We start from the raw sequence: 24,185 nt of genomic DNA on the forward strand, positions 1-24,185 counted from the left end.
CCTAATATACAACTAATATATCATGTTATTAGGAAAAATGAAAAGGGCTTACACGTGTGAACACCCACAAAAACAAGCATTAGAAATTATTTTCAAATAAGCTGACATTTTGTTTTATTAAATCAAAAATGCTTTTGAATGCAACCGGAATATCGGAGTGATAGAGCTATAGTAATATAGCCTAATCTATTATGAACTACTATTTTAATTTTATTCTAATTTTCTAATGTGACTGTCTTTAGGCAGTAAGGGAAAAAAAAAAAACACCCACTAGCATTTAAGGCATTTAAATGTGTTTGAATGTTCCTAGTACTGTATAAAATATAATTTATTTACCTTTTCACTTTCCATCATAATTTTGTATTCTGATAAGGCATGACAGGTGCGCTGTCTGGGAACACTTTTCCTTTATATTCCTGCCAAGTAGAGGAAATGGCTTTTAATCTGTGCATCAGTTGGCCGGTAAATACACTTTTCACAGTGTGAGGGGGAGAATGAATGGCATTCATCAGTAGTCTTACCACATTCACGCAACTACAGTCAGAGGGGTGTTGATAGTTTTCGTCTCCTCCTGTGTTGGCAGAATTCTTTTCACATCTAGCTGTAAGTTCTTTGAACAGGGATGTTTTTAGATTTTGTTTTGCCAGTCTGAGTGTATCTGTCCAACATCGGTTTAGATGTGGAATCTCTTACTACTGGAAAACCAGTGGCCAAATATCATGGAAATGTGCTGCTTCATAATCCACACGGGATGAGTCATAACTATTTTGGTGACCTACTGACCTTTTTTTTTTTACACCACTATAAGGTGGTTGGGTATAATTTCTACTTGTACACAAGAAATCTAATAGACAAATTACAATTTATTGACCATAAACCCTTTTGATTGTCAAATTAGATGGCATATTGCTTAATTTGTCCAGCCAACAAAAGACATTTGTTTTTCGATCTTGTAAAACAGAAAATCTGGTAAATCTTACATTTGAGATGCTGTCAATCAACTAATCGATTCCACTCCAGCACTAAAATAATTTAATGTAGGGCAGAGGTAGTGAGTGTAGACAGCACCCACACCCCCACATTGCTCACCAGGGCTGTACTGGAAATCTTCCCCCTCCTCCACAGCAGGCGGCATCTGTTGGGAGGAGATCCCCAGCTGCTCTCTGTACTGGTTTTCCAACACATGGCTGGTCTCCACTGACCATTCCTTGAATGTGGCCAATTGTCTGTGTAAACAGTCCATCGATAATGGATATCTGCCAACACACCACTGACATGCACAGATTACTGAGCTGATGGAACAATCAACAGGGGCAAACGATCTAGGCTTATTTATCTGTGTCTGGTTTCTTGATACAGTTGTTTGAACCCATTGTGCACACTTCTGAGATTTCAATTGTAGCCGTGTTGTCTTTGTCCTGTGTACCTGCAGCACCTTTCTTTCAGCATGGTTTTAAATAAATTGTCCCAATATTCAATCCCAAATATTACCAAATGGATATAGAGAACATTTGACCAACAACCCTCATGTCCATTTTGTTTATATTGGCTCTTTACCTGTTTCTTTACTCTATATTTTCAGATAAGATAAGAGATTATGAAAATTAATTGTACCAAACAAAGAAAAAAACACTAGAGGTGTGTCAGGCGCACTTGGAGCTTACTGTGAGAACTAGTACAAGATAGACAAACATGGTCTTTCTTCTTTTTATTCTCATCTCCTCCAGATCTGAGTGACTGCTGGTGAGTGTGGAGGAAGCATTTAAAGAGAGACTGCAGCAGACACCGTTGAGTTAAAGGTTAGTCTCTGTTGCTTTTACCAATCAAAACTCAAAGCATATATTTGTACTGAAATGCCATATGTCTACAGTGGCAGGGCTCCCAGTCAGTGTCACGAAACCTGCTGTTAAACAAATGCAAGGATTCTGAATTTTCACTTGGCTCCTATTGCAACTTTTATGTTCTGCATCTCACTGCTTCAATCCTTGTGTGAAAATCATGGCTTTTTATACTATATTTACTGGATATATTTACTGTATATTTATTTTCCATTTTCCATGTCCTGTGATGTATTCTCCCTTTCCTTTGTAACACCCTGGTTTCTCCGTGGAGATAATAATTCAGAATAATTTTAAGCTATTTTAATGTTGCACTATTTTACTGGTATGGTGGATATTGTGATGACATACAGGACTGTTAAATGTATTAGCCCATGTGGAATCTCATTTTTTTCAATACAAGGTAACTAAAATGACAGCTTTGTGGGTACATTAGAATATTATAGGAATAAATTGACAATGGAAGATGATGTGTCATAACCCTTTCCACACAATCCACTTGGATAAAAATGCAACAGCATGTGTTCGGAAAAAAAGTATTTGCTTTCTGTGGAATTACTAAAGCTGCTTAGTTGCATGTTTTGCTGGTTTGATTAAAGCTTATTTCATTCTTAGCCAAAACGTGTACTGTAAAGTCACAAAGAGGCTGGTGCTGGGAATATATGAATAGACAATTAGCAAGTCTGCCTTGACCCTCGAGGACACTGCTGCTGCTCAGAGGACCAATTTATGGATGTGCTCACTGTTAAGATCAGTGTATGGAAAACCAGCAAGCTGTCAGTTATGCAGAATGTTCTCTGGCAAGCATATCCTTCACGCTGTGACGATGGATTATGGGTCCAATTTATATGGGTTGAATAATTTCTTATTGATTTTACCTTATATCAGAGGGGAATAGAATCACAAGATGACTGTACATCAAATCCACCTTTCGTTGCAGAGGCCATGTTATCAGGAAAAAAAGCTAAACAAGATGCATCGTGTGTCGTCTGGGAATCTGATTCTCATACTGTTTCTCATGCTGAATACAAAGTACAGAAGGACACTATGAGGGCTTTGTAGTTTCATATCAACACATTGCCACATGAATATTAATATGGAAATGTGCTGAAGCCACATGTACAGTGTGTAGTTGGAACAAATGGTCTTTTTCATACCCTGCTTTAATGTCCAATAGAAATTTAACTGGTTGTATTAATGTAGGATTTGTCAGTTAACAGTAAAGCATTTTTTGTAAATCACAAACTTTCTCATCATTCAACAAATATGTCATTATTTAGCTTGTGTTGTCAAAGTCATATAGTACCGAATTATAGCCTTTTTTCTTCAGAGTTTCATCTCACTTCTTAAGACTCATTTATGCAAAATACCTTTCAATGTGTGATGTGTATTTCTCCATTATTTCTTTATTGACTTGTTTATGTTGTTTCATGTTTTATGTGTGTGGCAGATCTTTATTTGACTTGTCTATGTTTTACATTGATTGCTGTAAGCTCTTGGTGTTAAAGTGCTTTACAGTGCTCAGTTTGATCGAGGCAGTAATATTGAATTATCACCTAGCCCTTAAATGTACTTTCCTGATGTTACTTTCATGTGCAGACCTTATGCTAGTAAATGGACATATCTACAATCTAAAAATAACAGAAATTGTCGAGTGCACACATCTGTGCATTGATGATTAGAGTAATCAGAACTCACATTTTCCAGCGTGGCAAAGCGCTAAGGCTTTATTCATGTCTTCTTTGGCATATACGTTTTGATATCACTTGGTTGTTTCATTTGTATTTTATCGTGGATCCAAAGCTGTACAGTCCTCCCTGCGCTGCCATATTCCATCCTTTCACCCCACACTTCTATGTTAAAGTCTGTATTCAATCGCTGATGCTGGTTCAGGAAGGGTTCAATGGCTATTTACTGAGGTATTGTGAGTGATTCTGGCCTTGTTAAATCCTATTTTGTTTTGTGAGTGTGGAGCTCAGCGTCCTCCAGCCATGTGAAGGTGGAAGACGAAGCCGGCATGCTGACTGGGAACCCAAAGAGCAGTCCAATTTTTCATCCTTATTGCCCATGACATATCCAAAGTGGCAGAGCGATGTCCACAGAGAGACAGAGGAAGGGAGAGAGGGAGAGAAAGTAGAAGCACGCAGCTCAGATGGAGTGAGAGGAGTGTATCTCTACTTCCTCCTTCTGTAGTCATGAGCAGGACCCTAATGTTCTTTGCTAAAACAATGCAATTCACCAGCGTTCATTAGGGCAGACGAGGTTAAACTAAGAGTCCCAGGGTTCCTGCCTCTCTATAACTTACTTCACCTTCCGGGTTGTAGTTTAGCCAGAGAATAAATGCAGGTTCGAAGCTTACAAACAGAGAATAAAGAGTGCATTAGAGTCTAACTTACTCCGTGACACTGGCTAAATGATGTTACCCCCTAATCTTTCACCATAGCTTTCTACAGGCTTGAGCTTCCATTGCACAAGGATAAATCTATCATTTTAATCACACACGAATAGCTTGTCTGAACAACATGTGTGTGTGATTTGTAAAATAATTCCAGTGCAAATGATGTACTGTATTTTGAATAAGACAGATCCGTGTTGATGCAAATGTTGTGCCAATCAAGTGTCGTAATTTTAGCTTGATTTTAGTTTTTGGTGTGATTACTTCTTGTTTTCCTTCTCTCTTTATTGCATACCATAATTCACATCCTGTGTGAAGAGGTGAAGTCATAAATAATATGAGGTACCTATAAATACTATGCGAGTAAGTATTTTTGTTTCCTCGTAAAAGGAGGAAGCACCTTAACGTCTCACATCATGCAGCGATTCTGAAATGAATAAACAAGACTGTGAGATCTGTTCTGTCACGTGCAGGCAGTGTAGTCATGGTGGGCCGTGAAGGGCGCTGTCAAGGTGACTTCTGGGGGTGGTGAGTAGGGGGTGGGATCTTTCAAAGGGGGGTGTGACTTCAAAAAGCCTACGTGACTGGGAAATGTTCGCCCTCACTTTTCTTCAGCTTTCATTCTCACGGTTGAGATTAAGATCTCTTGTTGTAATTATTGCTCTGAGGCGGCCTAATTCTGCCAAGTCGATAGCATCGCACCCGTCAGGTGCTATAGAGGGTATCTGGCACCAGCTGCTCATGTCCTCTACATGTTCCAGTGGGCTGCAGTGGAAGGTAATGGCACTGTTATGTGATACATGTCTGTTGATCGACTTGCTTCTGGAGTGCTGCCAATCCCCCAGTGTTCCCTTTGCTTCTCTCCAGTAACCGCAGGAAGTGGAAAAGAAAGACAAGGAAAAAAGACAAAAAAAGGAAATAAAAGGAAAACCCTTTGGGTGCCTGGTATTTTTACACCTAGTGTACAGTAAGCGCATCAAACATCGTCTGCAGTGCCAAGTACCATATGTCTGGCTGCCTTTCCCCCAAAACACAGGTGCTTGACAGACAGAGTCAATTCTGCCTAATGAGACATTGTGCTGCCATGTACTATGCTACAGCAAGACACGGATGTAACCAGACTGCTTTCATCAGCACGCAGACACAGAACATATCCACCCAAATAACGTTTGTCAGTATTCATTTCTCATAAGCAAAGTTTCTCAAAGACAGTTTTCCTGTGTCAGTATTAAACACCAAGTTGGAATATGCAGAATGAGAGAGATTATAAAAACGTCCTGACAGGACTATATTCCCAATATTCTAGACTTGAAAATGTAATTAAGAATGTATTGAAAGCAATGAATGTGTAATTTCTTAACATCTAAACATCATTGTGGATATGATGAGTAATACACTGGTGAGTTTGCAGACTGAACTTTTTATTTTATTTGTTAATGTTATTTAAATGAGTTAGTAATCTAGAAACACTTTGTGTTTGCGTTAATGGCCTGCGTATGTTTTTTAAAAGGTTTTCAGTATCAATAACAGGATATACCTGTCCTGTTATTGATACTGAAAACCTTTTAAAAAGGTAAACTGGCAGGTAATATAGCTGGAAGCTAAAAGGAGACTTTTTTAATGGATTTTAACTTTTTTTAATATAATTGAAATAGAAACACAAGAAAAATTCAATTGTTTATAGACATGATCCTCGTTAGTGATCGGCTTCTGTTTGCTTAATTAAATGCTTTAGGTATGCCATAGGATAAACCAGCTTAACCTTGTCAGCACTGTCACGTTAAAGGAGGACCTACCAGAAGGTTTTTGCTTGAGTAACTAAATACTTCAGACACTAGGATTTGTTACTTCCTATGGAAGCCCATTTCCGCCAATGTGATGAGTCGTCAATTAGAATTCTTTTTCAAAATAATGGCCAGACAGATCAGACAGAATGCGCTCTGAGCACATGAAGTTCAAAAAAATTCAAATCTGAGCAGAAAAGAGCCCGATGTCATTCCCATTTTTTTCCATTGTCCAGTCAAAGGAATGGAAAGACGAGCCTTCAGTTGTGATGACGGAAGTTTACAGTTACTTGTCCAGAGACTTCAACAAACTGTCCCCAACTCACAAAAAAAAAAAGCCTTGAACCGACCACCATTAAGACTAAGCTCCTGGACCAACAGGTGGTACTACCAGCGGTGTCTCCCCTTTTTCTGAGGGTCTCATGTACCCACACAGATCTGTTTCCCTGTCTCCTGTGTGTTTGTACACCTCTCACCCTTAAACAATGCCAAAGCAGGCGCCCTCTGTTAGACTATTTTTTGAAAGCACATATTTTTAGCAACCAAAGACACAGACCTGTGAGTTGTGACTAACTTTCTCCTATATTATGACCGTTATTACTGAGCAACAAACCAAAGATTACAGATCGCTGGTGCTATAATATTTGATTAGACTGACAGGACAGCTGATTTGGTGGTTGCCTAGGAACATAAAAAAATGCAGTCACTGCTCTTTTCCAAATTTAACCAAAAAGGCACCTCGCGTTTTCAAACCTGCAAAACGCTTTCTGTATGATTGGGGCCTTAGTATCTCAAAATAATAAGCTTTCTCAAAATAATGACTTAATATCTCCAAATAATGAGAAACTCTGTCTCATTATTAATACTCACTTTCAGATACTGATTCATTATTTTAAGAAACTTTCTCGTTATTTTGAGATACTGACTCATTATTTTGTGATAAGTATGTCATTGTTCTGAGAAGGTTTCTCATTATTTTGCGATACTAAGTCACTATTGTAAGATACAAAGTCAATATTTCGAGAACATTTGAATGACTTACAGGATCTTTTTCACACCATTCATCACATTTCCTTCACTTGGTGGTGGAGTATGACCATTATTTTGGTAGACTGTCATCAATCAAAACTATGTGCCTTTAGCTAAGAGAAATTATTCAAAGGAAATCAAAAGAGACAGAATGACAGAAATCAATTAATTTACTTTTAATTGTTGTGAAATGGCAGGCAATTAATTACATTGTAATAATGTATTACAGTGAGGCTACCGTCCCTGGTGAAGAACGTATGTCTGTGTTTGAGCGTGATGTGGTGTGTAGGTGTCCAAGTGTGTTGGCATCAACATTCATATGTCAGTGTTCATATGTGTTTGCATGGGTGCCTGTGCAGCATGTAGGTAGGGTTGGGATGTGATCTTCTTGCTCTAGCGTATGGATCTATTAATATTGGGCGACTTCCACACTGCACAAGTTGAGAAATGAATGATGAAATTCAAAATAGGAGTTGCTGACAAATCCTAAGGTGTAGTGGCATCAAGATGAATTTAGTGCATAGCTTAATGGGACTTTTAGCGTTTTGTATTTATTTATTTTATCATGTTGGACATAGCTTTTTCTTAATATCGTATTTAGGTACTCAGACTTTACTTGTGCAGTGAATGTGAGATTACGCATCTGCATTGGAGCTCTTGATGGCATTTTTATGTCAGTTTGAGCAGGAGAGCCGTTCAGTGGTGGATCGTGACTTTCCTGCCTGTGTGGGAGTTGCTGCTACTCCCACGCATCTCTCTGTCTCTCTTTTCTCTCTCTCCAAATCCACTGGTCTTTAACCTCGGGTGCATTTCTCAATTAACCACCAATCTACTCTACATCTATAAAATAAATAGTAAGTTAGCCTCATGATTGATCCCTGGCAGAAGTTCCATGTAGCTTCACGTTCTGAAAAGCTAATTTCCATTGTGCGTTCAGCTAGAAATCACACCACTTGAAAACTTCAGTGCTTTCAATAAATTACTGTGACAAGGTTAATTTATATTCATGCTTACAATAAACTGTAATATAATGCATGTCTTCTCCTTCCAAGCACTCAAACGGCCATGCTATTTTCAGTACGTGTGGTAAGAACTGCACAAAAGTAAAAAAGATTTATGTTTTCTTGTGATGCGGTGTGAATTTAATCAAACAGAAAACATATGGATATAAATCTAAAAAATAAATAAAAAATAATTAAATGTCTCTTAGTGATGACTAGACAGCAAACAAAGCGATGCTTTCCGATAACAATTCTAAACAAATTTAGCATGTTCTGAAATTTCAATCTCACTGACCTTGAAGGCTCTGTGTGGCTGGGCAGTAACGGGGTTGCCAAGGTAATTTAATTACCAGACCCTCTACGGGCAAGGGTAATTACTGCTCTCTAAATCCCCACTAATCCCTCTTCTGAGTCCCCTACACAGACTCGGCCCGGGGCGCTCTAACAGGCCGACTCCTCGATCCTGTCCCAGACAGGAGCCCTCCAAATAAAAACGCTGATCCTATCTGCACAAAGATGCTCCTTGGTTGCTTGATTTGTGTAAGATGTGTACTCTCCATACTGTACTGTGTGTACTTGTTTGTGTGTCAGCCCCAGTGTGTCTTTCAGTGCAAAGGGCTCCAGTCATCAGTCCCAATGAATTCTTCTCACGTTGCTCTGCCCTCCTGATGTGTGTGAGTCAAAGGGACTCTCAGGTCAAAAGGACCGCTCATCTCTCCATAAGAATGTCGTAATTATTACTGCTAGGATGAATAGGATGTGACCTCTGTGAGCAGCAGAGCTTGGTGCCTGGAGTTAGAAGGGAAGAAGAGGAGATAAAGGCTACTGGGAATGCTAATGGTACTTTCTCTAGAAAACAACTGGAGTTATCAAAATATCCTTTCCAGGGTTTATGCTTAAGTTATAAGTAGATAAAAAAAAAAGCTCATCTCTTACTGCTGTGGTGCAACTTTATCTACTGTATACACTTTAAGACCATACAATACATACAAATTGTTGATTTAAGCGACACTAATTTATATGATATGGCCACTTGGGGGTAGCAAAACAAGCTGTCAACCTTATAAAGTTGTTGTCTTAGCAATAATTTTTGTATTTACTCAATAAGCCTTTGGTCTCCATTGACTCCTGCTAAATGCTCCTCTATGTTCATTAGCTAGTTGCTAACTTTTAGCTTTTTCTCCGGAAATAGCTGCTTGCTCTTTCTGGAAACAAGCTAAATGAAACTGGTGAGAGTGAATCAGAACAATTAGGCCAAATCATTGAGATGAGGATGCTTAAAACACTGCAAAGCCACCTGATTATTCTGGGTACATTACTACCAGCTACTCCTTTTCACATTACATGTAATTATTTGTTAATATAAGAATATTGATTTATGCAGCTTTAAGGGTAGTCTAAGTAACAACTGTTATGTTTACTAGAGCGTAATTATTAATTTGCAGAATCCTAAATCCATCATGTTTATTTTGTCTTCATAATTTATGTCATCATTGCAAAGTTATTTTTTGAAAATGCTCCCTGTTGTCACTTTCAAAGATGCGCCACAGATTTTAGCAACACTTTTCATGCAATAAATGACCAAATTTGCATTGTCCTTTTCATAATGTCCTTGGGGTTTGTTTATCCAATAGCAGATTGCAGTGCTTTTTGACAACCTACTCTAAATTTCTGTTGTCAGATTTTTGGATGCAACTGCAACGATAAGAAGTTCTGCAACCACAAATATATGGCACACCCTAATGCAACTCTTACAAAATAATAATGATAATAATTTTAATAAGATGAAAATGGACAGAGAACAAAAGTTGTCTATCCGACACTTGATATGCTGATGATATGTTTTAGACAATCATCAACAGTAAGCTATGGCAGGGTAGTTGTAGCTGATTGGCTATAACATCCCAAAAACACTGTTATTGTCCTTTAAGTAACTTTATAACCCACTGCCCTTGTTAGCATTTTAAAAATGGAAAATCTGGGGAAAATGAGCAGCGCTTCAGTCCTCCTCTGCTTGTCTTTAACCTCAGGTGCCAGCCTTACATCTGTGTGACATCCATGGCACTGGAAAGTGTTACTGACCCTAGCAGCTGTGTGTGTGTGACTGTGTGTACTGTATGTTTGCATGTGTACGTGTATGTGTGTGTGTGTGTGTGTGTGGGTGGGAGTTTGTGTACAGTATCTGCAGCATGCATGTGAGTGAAAGAAGCCGGGTGGTGGTGAAAGCAGCATCTGTGTGCATTGAAAAGAGTTCTCTGAATAGCTCCATATTTGAACAGCCACTTATCCCCCGATAAAGCTGTAAGTGATTCACGGCAGCTTCCTGCCTGCAGTAGAGAGAGAGAGAGAGAGAGAGAGAGAGAGAGAGAGAGAGAGAGAGAGAGAGAAGGTGGATGAGGGGGGAGAATTAGAGAAAGAGAGAGATTAAATGAGAGCATCAGCTGTAATTAGGACTACTTTCCTCCATTTGGAAGTGCATGTCTCTGTCTCAGAGAGAATTAGCACTGGATACACAGGGTGGGCCGAAGCAATAAAACCTGAATACATTAAAGGGACAAAAAGTAAGATTTTTACAACCCAATACCACAAAAAAACAGTAACATTTATGTGTTTAGGTATGAAGGTTGACTATGAGCTTTGCTAATTTTGTGAGTCAAGGTGGTAGGTGCAAAGTGCTGCCAGGTGCAGAGGGAGTGGTGACAGATTTTCCGTATTTTTGTGTAATGTGATGCACCAGAGCTACAAATGAATAATTTATAATAAATAATAAATTTGAAAGAATCCCTCATACAGTGGGTGTAGTGTGTGTTTTGCCATAGGCCCTGCTAGCACTTACTTACCAACAGAGTTTAAATGCACTCATTGTACATTGCTTTGGACAGAAGTGCAGGAGACTGTAGTTTGCGTCACAGTCCTACAATTCACTGTAATCATGCGGTTTCCCTAACCTTAACCAAGTGTTGTAGTTGCTTAACCTGCCCCATACCTTTACAATAGTTTAATTGCCATAAACACAATATTTCCACATCCTTAATAACTTAACTTATCTTAGCTGTCATGCACATACACATTTTGTAATTAGCTATAATGTTAAAAAATGTTGGCAGTGGACATAAAAAAACACTACAATTGAACGTAATCCCAGGTTTTTCAGAAGTCCCGTATCCGGTGATAGGATTTGCAAATGAATGTTATGTGTTGTCAAACACTCAATGACCAGTCACATCGGCTCTTTTATGAACCTTTTAAAAGCAGTGTCCTATGAGGAAACCTACTGTATGTGGAGAGTAGCAAGTGCAAAATATGCTGCCAAGGACAAATATTGTCTCTCTTAAAACATGTTGAAATTCCAGCAGTCGCCTTGTTTTCCATGCATGATGCAGGTGCATGGTTTTATCAGGAAAATGTCTCTTTGTACAAAGATACCACTAATATATATAAATGTACCAATGAGTCAATTACCTCCCCAGATATTGAGCATTGCAAAGACAACCTTTTGAATACCAATTACCCCAAAATGTAGCTTGTCAGTTATAGGCCACTGTGGCTCAGAAGGACAGGGGTTTGGAGCTATGCCAGTTCCTATAGGATGTCAATAAAAATTATGACATTCCTAAAGGTCCCGTCCACTCTAAAATGAGTTTCCTGTTCCCTAAAATGTCAGACCTTGACTTTACTGACTTGTATCTCTGCAAAGTTTGTGAGGTGCTTTCACATTCCTGTACTGAAGAGGGAGATGTCTATACATTTCCCTAAAATCACATTCAAACTTACGGGCAAAGAAACCTGAAACCTCTCGCACAGAGGGGAGTTGTCAGTACAGAGAGCGAGAGTTTGCACTAGCGTAGTGAAAGTTTTGCCAGCAAACAGGGTAGAGTGTGCCGTCTTTGGATGCAAACCGTACCCATAATCACAATGTGACAATGTGAACACACGTAGCAGGTACTATTGTATGTTTCACAACCACTAACGCTGTGTCAGCCACTGCTAGTTACAAGCTAACAAACAACATAGACAAATAAAAGATGCTAACTAAACTTCCCATTGTGATACATCTGCTAGTCGCCGAGTCCTCATCTGAGTCTGCGTCTGACGGAGGCCTGACAGAGCAATCGTAGATCCATAATTTCTCAATATGAGAAAGAGTATGTGTGCTTCCAGGTTTTTTTGGGGGGTTGTATTGGTTTTTATGTGATTTTTATGAATATTTTAGCCTTCAAAACTTGTCTAGAGGGGAACTTTAAAGGTTATTAAATAATCTTTCATGATTACAATGACAAAAGATATAACCTTTTTGGATTTACATTGTTGTCCACTTGTATTACAAATTGAGTGTTTGTATAATATGCAAAGTCAAGAGCAAGTTTGTCATTAGTTTGTTGGTTCGGTATAGATGAGATACAAAAGGTTGTTCCTGTTCTAAAGCTTCACATCCTCTCTCTAAGTGGTTGAATAACACCACTGATTTGCAGTGACCATTCAAATGCTCCTGACATTTAGGAAATTGTCCTTTTTGTTCACCCATCTCCCTTTATTTTACCACCTTTTTCTTCTAAATGCCATTTCGCCCTTTTCGTTCCAGTTTCACCCTGTTGATCTCTCGTCCTCATTTTCCCTTTCTTGTTCCATCTAGGTTGACCACTGGCAGGCTTCTGGTTTGAAATAATAGCTTTTTTTTTTTTTTTTAGCTTTTCTATTCATATCTTTTGAAATGTTGAAGTGTGCCACTTCCTAAAACTGAGATGATGAAAGATTTTGTTGCAAGAAGAAGGCATAACGTGTGTTTGTGGTTTTACGGTTTAGTACTGTGCTTAGAACAGGTTAACGTTTGTTAGATTTAAAAAGTTTTTTATGACAGCAGTAAGCCTAATCTAAACATGCACTTTTATTGGAAAGCATATCCTGATTTTTATCTGAGCCACCTGTTCATTTTAATGCCTTACTTTATCTCTTCTTTGTTCTGTTTATTTTAATTTTTTATATTCATTTTATTTCATTTTGGCCCTCTTTATTTTATCATTCACTGTGGAATTTTATTTCATCCTTGTCTCTGTGTCTCTATACATCATTATATTATAAGTGTTGATGCACCAGAGAAAGAAATCTTAAAACGAATCTGAGCTTTTTATTTCAAAAAACAAACACACTCTTTCATCTGGTCTCCCTCGGGTCAAAAAATCAAGCTGTTCTACTTATCGCTCGCCCTAGAGGCCAGAAGCTTTTTTCTGTTGCATTTCTTTTCTGGGTTTGTGTGTTTTTGATTTTGCATCGTTTCTGCATATGCAGCGTGTTTGCTGTTAATGCATTTGTCTTGACTTTCTGCAGCAAACTGTCAACACCAGCATTTAGCATGGATTCTCCAAGATACCTGAGACTCCAAATAAAGTGAGAATTTAATGGATTCTCAATACAAGGCCGCCATTACTCTCACGGTTTCAGTTTTGTTGAGCACATTTTTCTTCAGAAAATAGGATATTTGCATAGTATACATTTTCTTTCAGTCTTTTAATGTCGTTGTGGTAGTTGTTTTAACACGGATAAGTGCTGCACCTTTAGAGCTCAGTGACGTCCGCAGAGGGCATTAATCTCCACCAAGAGACCCGGCTCAGTCATTAGCGCCTTAGCTCATAGCTGCCTACATTTTTCTTGTTTAGAGAGCAATTAGTCACAAAACCACTCAGTATATAGAATTTCAAGAGTGTTTACTCTGTTTCCCAGAGAAATTGTTTGGCTATCTTCCAGCCAGTTTACGTTTGACAAGCATAGAGCTTTTGGAGGTGTGCAATTTCCAGCCCCTAGCTGTGATAGTGAATGCCCTCTGTGGTGCTGAGATGTGTGTTTAGCTGCCTTTGTTGGAATAGACAACAGATATTCTCCATAGAAAATGGCCCGCACCGCTCAGCATGGATGCACTTCTTCCCCTGCTCATTAGGGTTGAACTATAAGACTGCTGGGCCACAAATCTGCACCGGCCACATCGCCCTACCCAGTAATCGATCCTCCCACAGCCACACAACACAAGACGCACACATAGCACACACAGAGCCAGTAAACCAAAGCTTATGTACAGAGGAGCAAGCTGTGCAGTGTCCAGGCTGCGTGTTAGTTGGTAATCATTAACACAGACTCCCTGTTTGCTTTGCCTTTGTCCCGGCTATATGTCTGTTAGCTTTTTTGTGTGTGTGTGGTCAACAGGCCATGTGTCTCACTGTGCTTTATCAGCCTGTGCACTTTATTTACATGTTAGGTCTCCCCATAGACACATACATTGACAGACAGTGCACGCACAGTACACACACATTTAACATCTGTCCACGCCTACGGTTGCAAATCTCACAGAGTTACAGTTGGCTGCAGACTTCCTGTTCTCCAGCAGCTCACATGCTTCATAATTAATCTGTATACATAACAAGCAAGGTAAATTGAAGGATTTCCTGGGGAGAGGATTGATTGGATGCAACATGGCCCGTCAAGGAAATGTGTGTGTGGGTCTGTTTGTGGCTAAAAGGGCAGACAGGAAGCACAGAGAGGACAAACACACCAGCAGGGTGCTGTGAAACGCTTTTAATTTTATTTATTTATTTAGATTTTAATTTAAATACATGAAAACCAAGTATGAGATAATCTGTCATGCCAAAAGATACATACAGATACATACTGACCAAATTGTAAATAAATTGGCCTGTGCAAATGCTTTTTTGAGTTTTCAGTTGATGAGTTTATCATAAACCGAAAGTTATTAAAAAGTATGAATCCAGAGGCAAAAGTAGATTTTATTTAAGATATCAAGTGTAAGTAAGGGTAAGAAAAGCTAATTTTCTCAATGGTGAATATTTCTACTGTACCTTTTGTAAAGACAAAAGGTAGAAGCATACAGAAAAAAAAGTTTACAATTGTCAAAGCCAATAATAAACACAAGACACACAGATTCTAGACTTCTAGACGCCATTAATACAGTAAGATTGTGTTAGCTTCAGCTAGAAAATAGCATAAATACCATTGGCCATAATAATCCAAAATAAAGCTCCATCTGTGACCTCAGCACACCAAAAATCTGTAATGTTACGCTGTGATTTGGTCCTTTCGTGTCATCTATGCCAGCCTAAGAGAAGATATCATAGTTTTTACCTATAATAAGCAGCACTTTGTATCACATGGATGTTTCTACCAGGGCTGATTATCTCTTTTGGAAAAGATTAAAATGTATCAGTGAATGCTGGTTAGATTTGTGATCTTATTTACTTATTTACTTGATCAGATAGATGACATAAGCTATTTTATTTTGGCAAAGGTTTTGTACAACTGGTCATGTTCAGACCATGTTTAAGGTTTGGGAAATGTGACTTCTTTTCTTAGATGATAGTTTCTGAAGAATATGGATTGTAATCGAGTTTAGTAATCGAGTATTCTACAGATTATTTCATCAATTGATAAAGTCATCGAGTAATCGTATAAGAAGTACTTTTGCCTGGCGTTTCCGCATTTCCGTCGTGCTGTTGCAGTAGGCTATGTTAGTTTTGTTTTACTGTGGAAAGACGGTAACATTACAGTTGTTGTTTCCTTTTAGCTTGAAATAATCCCATACTCTGGACACTTTCTTTATTTGTTTTTCTGGCCGGTCTGTTCCTATTTTCCTATTTTCTCTTTCTTCCTCCACTTTGCAAACAGTGTGATGAAATCACATCGTGTTAACTTGATCACAGCGTAAGCACGATGTGCGACAGTAATAAATGTCCATGTGAAACAGTGCGCTATATAGTTATATGGATTAAACGAAAGAATCGATGCAAAGAATTTGTGTCTTGCGCAGTCGATGTTGACTGCTGGCTGTATACAGTGTGCTAGCCTCAAAAACCCAGCTGTTTTCTAACATTAACTTAGCTCTCCTGTGTTCATGAGGTTGAGAGAGCGAGAGAGAGAGGGATGAACGAAAGGATGTGCTGCACGACTGCGCTACGGCGTTCTGCAATCAAATACGATTTTAAATAGGCCTATTCAAAAAAATCTATCAATATGTGGTTGTCAGTGTGATATTGTGATTGATATTGTGGCGGGCTGCCACAAATAAATGACCATATGGGAAACACTAGATACTCATCGTTGTGTAGCCTGCCTGGAATAATGTGCTTGTGCTTAAGACAGTTTTTCAACAAACTGTGCAAAGTTTTCTACTAATAACTTTTAACATTGCTCAGCTTTTCTTTTCTTTTCTTCTCTCGAACCAGTTAACAAATGAGTGAATTAAGGGTGGTTCTTTAAATCCTAAGTGGACTTTATATCTAAACATGTAGTTAACATTTATATTTGATGATTATTTTTATAGTAGATAAATATTTAATAATTAGATATAAAGAGGGAGCATTTGCTGTGGTTATCATCACCTTCTCATGGCGGAAACTGGCAGTTGGCCTAAGTACTTCTGCATTTCATGCCAGTAAAGCACCATTAAACATCCACATCTCCATCATGTCAGGTGCTATTGGCCTCACTGTATGCATTCGAGTGGTCAAACGAGACTCGACTGCTCGGCAGATATTTGCTGCCGGTCCTCCTTTGCATTCGCATCTGCTGCCCCCTCCCTGGGAGATCCCAGTGCCACATCTGGTCGGGCTGAGAGTCAAGGGGATGCCAGGCAGCTCCTCGAGGCAGAGCATTAGCATACACTTACTCTGGGAATGCCCTTGACTTGCTGTCTTAAGAATTGGCGCGTGAGCAAATACACTAGCGGGACCTGAGGAGAGACAGGAAAAGGTGGAGTGAGACAGAAAGATGGTGAGGAGAGAGAATAAAGAAAAATAGGTGTGAATGAGTGGCGGTTAAAAAGGGACTCAGAACTGTAATCATATACAGTTTGAATGCCTCATTACCATTATTCATTAATCAAACCTTCTGATGTTATTAGGCTTTCATGGTACGCTTTAAAATATCACTATGCTCCACAAAACCAGAATAAGTTTGTTGATGGTGTGTGGAAATGCACACCAAGTAGTACCTTCAGTTTATATTTGTTTTCATGGAGCAGAGAAGGTGTGAGTGGGTGGGGAAAATGTCAGAAAATAGTGAGCTGAAAGATAGAGGGGTTGTGTGCATTTTGTCTGACAGAAGAAGAGCAAGCAAGGGAGACGTGGAGGAAGAGAGAAGCTGGGGGAGGGGGCTGGACTAGGTGGGCGGGAAGAGAGGAGGCGAGTGTCACGGACAGAGAGAGAGAGAGAGAGGGAAGGAATAGCGAGCTGCTCGCTTGCCGGAGCTGTCGACTGGGTGTTAGAGTGTGTGATGGTGAGTGCTTCTTTAGCCGTCGCGTGAAGAAAAAAAGGAGGGACATAGCTTTTTGAGCCTTTTTGTTTTTTTTTTCTTAAAGTGCCACATCGAACTCCCTCAGCGAAAGCACAACTTGTCTGCAACCCCTTCCTGGGACTGTTAAGAGGACCCAGGGAAGAAAGCGTGCTGCCAGGTAAGACACCAAAAAAACACACACAAGAGGATTGTAGTGTGGAGATGGTGAAAGCATGGTTATTCAAATTGAAATGCCGTGAGAGCTCTCGTTTGTGTTGCTGCTTTGAAAATAATACATGTCATGCCTGATGCATGGAGGGAACACGCTGTTTTTGATGTGTGCACGTGTGTGTGTGTGTGTGTGTGTGTGTGTGTGTGTGTGTGTGTGTGTGTGCGTGTGTGAGAGCATATCAGCAAACATGGCTTGCAGGACACTGTACTATAATTGTGATTGGAAGAGTCAGGTCGTGTAGAGGATGAGCAGGAAGATAAGGAAGAGGAGGCATAGTGTCTTTTTGACAGCGCGTATCCAGGATGACAGATGTCAGGGAATGTCAGGTTTACAATGTCGGGGGTTACTGAAAAGGAAAACTAATTTCCAAGATCAAATCTATTTCGGAGAAACTGGAAAGAGTGGAAAGACTTTTTTTCTTTCTCACTTTTCTGTTTTACAACTGTTTTTGTCCTCATAATGTGGCGTTAAATACTCCTTCTAGAGATCAGAGTTGACATATCTACACATTTAATCATTTTTCGGACAAATCTGTGTGATTCATGTTTCTTAGTGCCTTGAAAACGTGTCAGAATATTAGTTTCTGATCAATCCGATTTGTACGCGTCCACATTTATGAGTGGGACCTGGCTGGATGTATCTCTACAGCTGATGGGATCCGTGGCATTAGTGACAAGCAGGGATAAGCAGAATCCCACGGAGGGTTAGGCTCCAGATCAACGGCTGCTCCTCGGGCTCAGCGTGGCAACGGTGGCAGCAGTATAGTCAGAGGAGACAGTTATTCCCCTACAGAAAAAAAAGAAAAGACATGCTGTATTTAACAGTTGTATCTATAGTACGACACCGTGGCTTCCTAACCCAGGGCTTGCTTTCTTTGTCATTTAATGAAAGGTTATACTATAATCGAGTCACTGCACTGCCTTCCCTGGTGTTTGTCATTTCCCCTTTGTTGTTCCTTATCTCTTCCTCTCTCTGTCCTCATTATCCCAGATTCAACTGAAATGAACTAGTCGATCTCTCTCCCTTCCCATCCCTCCCTCCATTCATCCATGCTGACATACAGTAGACTATTAAACAAATATAGACTAGCAGGCCAGAGGCTGAACAAAGCTTCTCTGTTCTTAATAACATTTTCAGTTTTTTTGTCTCTTCTCTCATTTTGAAACATGAAAGAGGTGAAGGTTTGGTAGATTGTGGGTTTTCAAATAGCGCCCGTATATTTGAGCCCATTGTCTTGTGCTGGAACAAGCCGTGAAAGGGAAACGCTAAACTAATTAATTTGGATTTCTGTTCCATTTTGACTTCATATTTCCACCACCTTCCAAATCTCTTACAAGCTCCAATAAATCCTATTCATGCCTTTGTTGCTCCTTGGAAAATGGATTTGTACGTTCCATAGTGGACCTGAACAATCGGCTCACCTTTCATATTCACGCCATTGTCACCATAAGATTTATGTGTAAAATTTGGAGTCATTTATGGAAGCTATTTAATAATATTCATTCTTGTAAAATATTGCGCCCACTGGCATTGTCATGTCATTGTCATCCTAACTGTCTCTGTGTGTCCATTGTGTGTAATGTGTATCCAGCTGTGAGATCTCCCATTGCATCAATAGTTAATGAGCATCTCTAGGACTTATTCATACGGCCCATTCACACAGTGTTTTTGTTTACAGCTGTAAAGCCTTGAGTGACACGCACTGTACGATACCATTATGAAGCTTAAAAGAAGATCTGTCTGAGTTGGATTTGGATCTAGGCAATATGCTGACCTTCACACAACCTTGCAGTGTTAACAGAGGGTATTTGGTTAGGAGTGGCAACATTTGAGATGAATGACTTGTCTCATGAATTTTATAAAAGAGAAAGCAAAGGACATAAAAGTGTGATGGAGGAGAGGAAAATTACTCTTTTGACTTTTTAAATCAGTTACATTTTTGCCAAAATATATTTGTAAATCTACATTTACGTGGGTGTCGGTGTGTGCAAGGGTCCTGACGGGATCACTCTATCCATTGACGATACAGCTTTCCTGCCCAGAGTGGCAGGCCGCTCCTTTCGGTCCACTGGATGCAGTCCGCTCTCTCCGTGACTCATTGCCTCATCCACTCTTATTGGCTGGCTTTTCTACTCCAGGGTAAGACAGGATGGTGAGAGGTTGGCCTCTCATGAGCAGGGATCAGCCGTTCTTTTAACTCATCATCCCTCTAGATGCACATTCACAATGGGTTGGTCTGAATGTTAAAACACAGGCATGGAGATAGTGTAGACAGAACAGGAAATGCTTTTGGTTGCGGAAAGCCTGCACATCTGCTGTCATCTCTTTTGAGTCACAAATGCAATTGCCTATAAAATACACATAACTGAGATTGTGCTTCTTGAGACAGGCGATATTCCATCTAGCCCCAACCAGTCATGTTTTGTATCCATCTAAGGCATGTATCCAGGCCTCCCAGCCCCCCCATCCCTTTGTAGATGACACTGTCACATGTGACAGCTCTGAAGCAAACAGGGCGTGGAGCTCCCTGCCTGCTGAGACTCTGGCTTGTTTGCCTCTTACAGACGGACCCGCCTGAGACACGGTCCAAGCTGCTCTACCCAGTCACCCCAGCCAGCAAAAATCATATTTCTTTCTTTGTGGGAAGAGCCTCCGTGCTCAGGCCATGCAGAGCTGATTCAGTACCATGGACAGCGCTCCTGTGCAGAGGAGGGTGAAATTTCAGCACCAATAGTCCATAGTAATACTGTGAGCTCAGAGTTTAAAAGCAGGGACATGAAGGAGGATATCGCCCTTTTTTCTAAAGATTGTTCATATGGTGATTAGATAATGCTGTTGGGAATGACTGGTTTCACATTTTGGTTGCAGAAGGCAATGTAGATGAAGAGCAGGCCCAGCAGTGTTTGAATATTTACAGGCTTTAATCTATTTGTGTTTACTAACCAACACTGACTGTCAGTCCAGTACACAGGCAACAGTGCTCAGTACTTAACCAGGTAGTCTGGATAAATAATTACAACAGCCAAATATGCAAAGCTCACAAACAGGGTATGTGCTTTATTGCCCCAGTGCATGTAGTTCACTGGAACATTAAATCTTTGTTGGCTTGCAGTCAAGGATACTCATGATGAACTTTCATATACCTCACTGGCTTTATATCCTTTTTAAAACTCGAGAGTAGACTCAAGGCCATTTCAAGAAAGAAACAATCATTTTAGCAGCTTATATTTGAGTTTATGAAAACAGTCAGTCAATGAACATGTGGCAGACTAAAAAGCCACACAACCAAGACTACATTGCTATGTTTACACAGGAATTGCTTAACTGAGCTTTTTTTCTTTATAAAAATCCGATATATCAGGTTTTGTCAGTGATAGAATGATTAAGTCCTGTACTTTTCATTGCTGTCAATTCAACGTCTAGATACAGTGGTGTGAAAAAGTATTTGCCCCCTTCCTGATTTCTTTTTTTTTTGCATGTTTGTCACGCTGAAATGTTTCAGATCATCAAAAACAAAGTGGGGGGGGGGGCATCATATTACATATCATGTCATAAATGCTTTTAGCTAGGTAGCTAAGTTAGCCTTTCAGCTAACATAGCCAAAACCAAAATATAACCAAAATATTTTCACATATAACTCTGTGAATTAAGGGTTTATTTTAAACAAACCAGAGTTGCTGATTGATGGAACAGTAGAGGGACTAACCAAGATGGTATTGGTGAGTTTTATCTTGCTTCTGTCTTGCGATGAGTTAACAGGGGCAATTAGTTTGGTGAAAGAGAGAAACTTGAATTCAGAAGGTTTACAGTTGTATTTTTCAGTCTCATAAAGAGGAATATTTCCTTTATTGACATTTTGTGAGTTTGTTTAGTTGAGTTATTCATCTAAAAAGGGAAGAGGGCTTGGGTTAGCATAACTATCTTGCCACTTGCGCACATCTCGCAGCTGATCGGACCATTGCCTCTCAAGGCACAGGTGGTGTAGCAACACAGAACGGGCAAGGGCTAGCTTGTTAGCATGCTAATTTTAGTAGATATCTCTGCAACACAATGCATATACATCTTTGACATAACGTCAGAACTGTTAATTCTATACATTGTGCTTATAATGATAGTTAATTTTGTGGCCTAATTTTATTCATTTCAGTCAGCCATGTGGAATGGATTATTATGTGGATATAAATTACATACAGCATTGATTTTGGCATCTTGGCTCCCACAAAGAAGCACAGCAGGTGGGAGTGGAGAGTGACGATAATTACTTCTGAAAGGAGACTTACTTGTTTGTTAGATTTGTAATTTATCTTCATATCAAAAAACAGCTATATTTCAGTCAAATAGGAACCACGACCTGCTGGAAACTCTAATTATAGAAACATCCCTTGGCCTCTCCACTCCCAACTGTAGATTCAGCTGTTGTTCCTTGAAAACGTCGCAGAATGACTTTCTCTTGTTGCACTGACAAAGATCATCTTGACTGTAAGTTTGTATTCCAGCTTAACTTTGCACTGCTCAGCATGATTGTACCGTACCCAAGACGAACACTCCCATAGCAACATGCTTAATTTCACACTAGAAATCATTGTGATTAATCTGCTTTGGCTGCAATTAAGGTGATGTACAAGTCATTTATGGCTTTGTCAAACCATTGATTTTAATGCATTCACTATATACGTGCAAAGCATTTTAACAGTGCAGCTCCATGATTCAGATTTTTTGTGTAAGTACTCTTGTTGATAAAAATAACATTTTTGAAATAACTAGGCGGTTGTGTTCTGTAGTTGCAAATCACCCAGTTTCATGAATTAATTAGATGTGTTTTACATCTTCTGTGTGATAACGGTGAACACAGTTAAGAACGTGCGAAATCAAACATGAAAGCGGGTTATTTCCTTAAGGGCCATTAGATGAAAGCTAACTGTAGTTTGCTCTCTGATCTTTGGTGATGGCGTTCACAGGAAAGGGAGTTCTCAGAGCCCGCTGTTGCATTTATACACTTTGAGAAGCTAGAAAGATAAGAACCACTTCTGTCCACACACACGTCCACACACGCATGCATACATGTGCTCAGCGTGACATTGATTTTGTGCCTCGCTGCATGTCCTCCAAGTACAGAGGATCTCCAGCTCCCCCACCCCCGCACCCCGACAGAAACAATAAAAGCTGCACAAGTCTTGCCCCCGGGGTTCTGTTATCACCAGTGGACAGCAGACCACATGTCACCCCTCTCTCTTGCTCACCCAATACACATGTCCCCTAATTGAGACAGCTAATAACTAACCAGGGTCATTTGTATATGTATGCATTAGCATAATTGAATAGGCATGAGTTAAGTGTTTTCCACTGGTGTGTTAATAACACAGTCCACAAAAGAGGCAGATACATATGCTGCTGTGTTTGTTCAGCTCAACAGTGTCATGAAGTGGGAGGCCTCCGTCCCTTCAGTCTCCTCCCATTTGCCCTGCCTTGTCTATTTCCCTAACCAACTGTCAACTGCATAAAACTAAGGTGTGGTCTCCTCTGAGATGCCCTTCTCTCCATCGGCTGTGTGTTGGCCAGAGCTAATAAACTGGGGACTGAAAACAGACATGTATGTGTGACAGCATTCTGATTGCTGGCCACTGTAAGTTAATTTTCTTGTGTCAGAGAGACAGGTTTTTCCCTTCTGACCTGACCACAGAGGCTGCCGTCACCTCTGGAAGGTAGTCGGGTCCTCTTCAAGTCTACATCCCATCAATAAAACCCTCCAGAGGAGGAGCCCTGAAGTCGGGCAGAAGAAACATTGATGGCAGGAGGTGGAGCACATGAAGAGCGAGTGGTTGTGAATTGGGCTTAAAGTGAAGAAAGGGATGAAGGAAGAAGGGTGGCGTTGGGTATGGAGCAAGGAAATATTTTCTATCTCTGGACGCTGCAGCTGTCGTCCTTGTCACTGCGCTGTGTAAATCAGTGTGCTGTCTCCTGCGATCTGAGCGGAAAAGAGGTAGTTTTTATCACTACATCTCGACTCCACAGAAAGCTGCATATTCACCAGAGACCTCTATTTACAGAGAGGGAAAGGGGCAAAGCTGACAGCACTGAGAAAGTGCAATTTTTTCAGCACTAAGTGCACAGGATACTGAAAGGTGAAAGGAAAGTTGAGAGTAGCACACCTGAAACATTTAATTGTTGCATAGCAACAACTCACAGGTTTTTAGTAGCAAATCCTTGTTTTGTGTTTGACAGAATGTAAAAAAAGCGTAATGAAAAGGGGAAAAACATTTCTTTTTTTAGACATCTTTATATGATCATCACTCTCATTCTTTGTCAGAAAATATTCTCCTATCATGAATTATCCACTTTCTTGCTTTGCGTCACCATGCTCATTAACAAGGGTATCGCCTTCAAACTTGGTGATGGAAAAGTTTCAGCCCTCAACCCTTGTCAAAGCTCTATTGAATGGGGGATTCAGTCTAATAATTTCCTGATCAGAAATGCGATCATCAGAAAAGATCCTGAATATTGATATGATCAGAGCAAAGTACAAATTTAGATTATTATAAGACAAGAAAAGTATATAACTGTTACACTGTTATGTAGGAAGTCTTAAAACAAAGAATTTGCATGGGAATATAAACCCATTACCAAGCTGCAGGA

General features: G+C 39.8%; 1 protein-coding gene across 9 annotated transcripts in view; it reads left to right on the plus strand.

The window, feature by feature from the left end:
- The window catches only part of syt1a (synaptotagmin Ia), a 194,288-nt gene that overhangs the window by 91,532 nt on the left and 78,571 nt on the right, over window positions 1-24,185 (plus strand). For 5 of the 9 annotated variants that reach the window (XM_046072082.1, XM_046072088.1, XM_046072080.1 and 2 more), the window contains 2 exons: window positions 1,728-1,799; window positions 17,406-17,498. The gene's annotated coding sequence lies outside the window, so the exon portion shown is untranslated. The remainder of the gene's footprint in view (window positions 1-1,727; window positions 1,800-17,405; window positions 17,499-24,185) is intronic. The other 4 variants (XM_046072085.1, XM_046072083.1, XM_046072081.1 and 1 more) reach the window with 2 other exon arrangements.

This window comes from Micropterus dolomieu, linkage group LG16 (assembly GCF_021292245.1).
Source record: "Micropterus dolomieu isolate WLL.071019.BEF.003 ecotype Adirondacks linkage group LG16, ASM2129224v1, whole genome shotgun sequence".
Lineage (NCBI taxonomy): Eukaryota > Metazoa > Chordata > Actinopteri > Centrarchiformes > Centrarchidae > Micropterus > Micropterus dolomieu.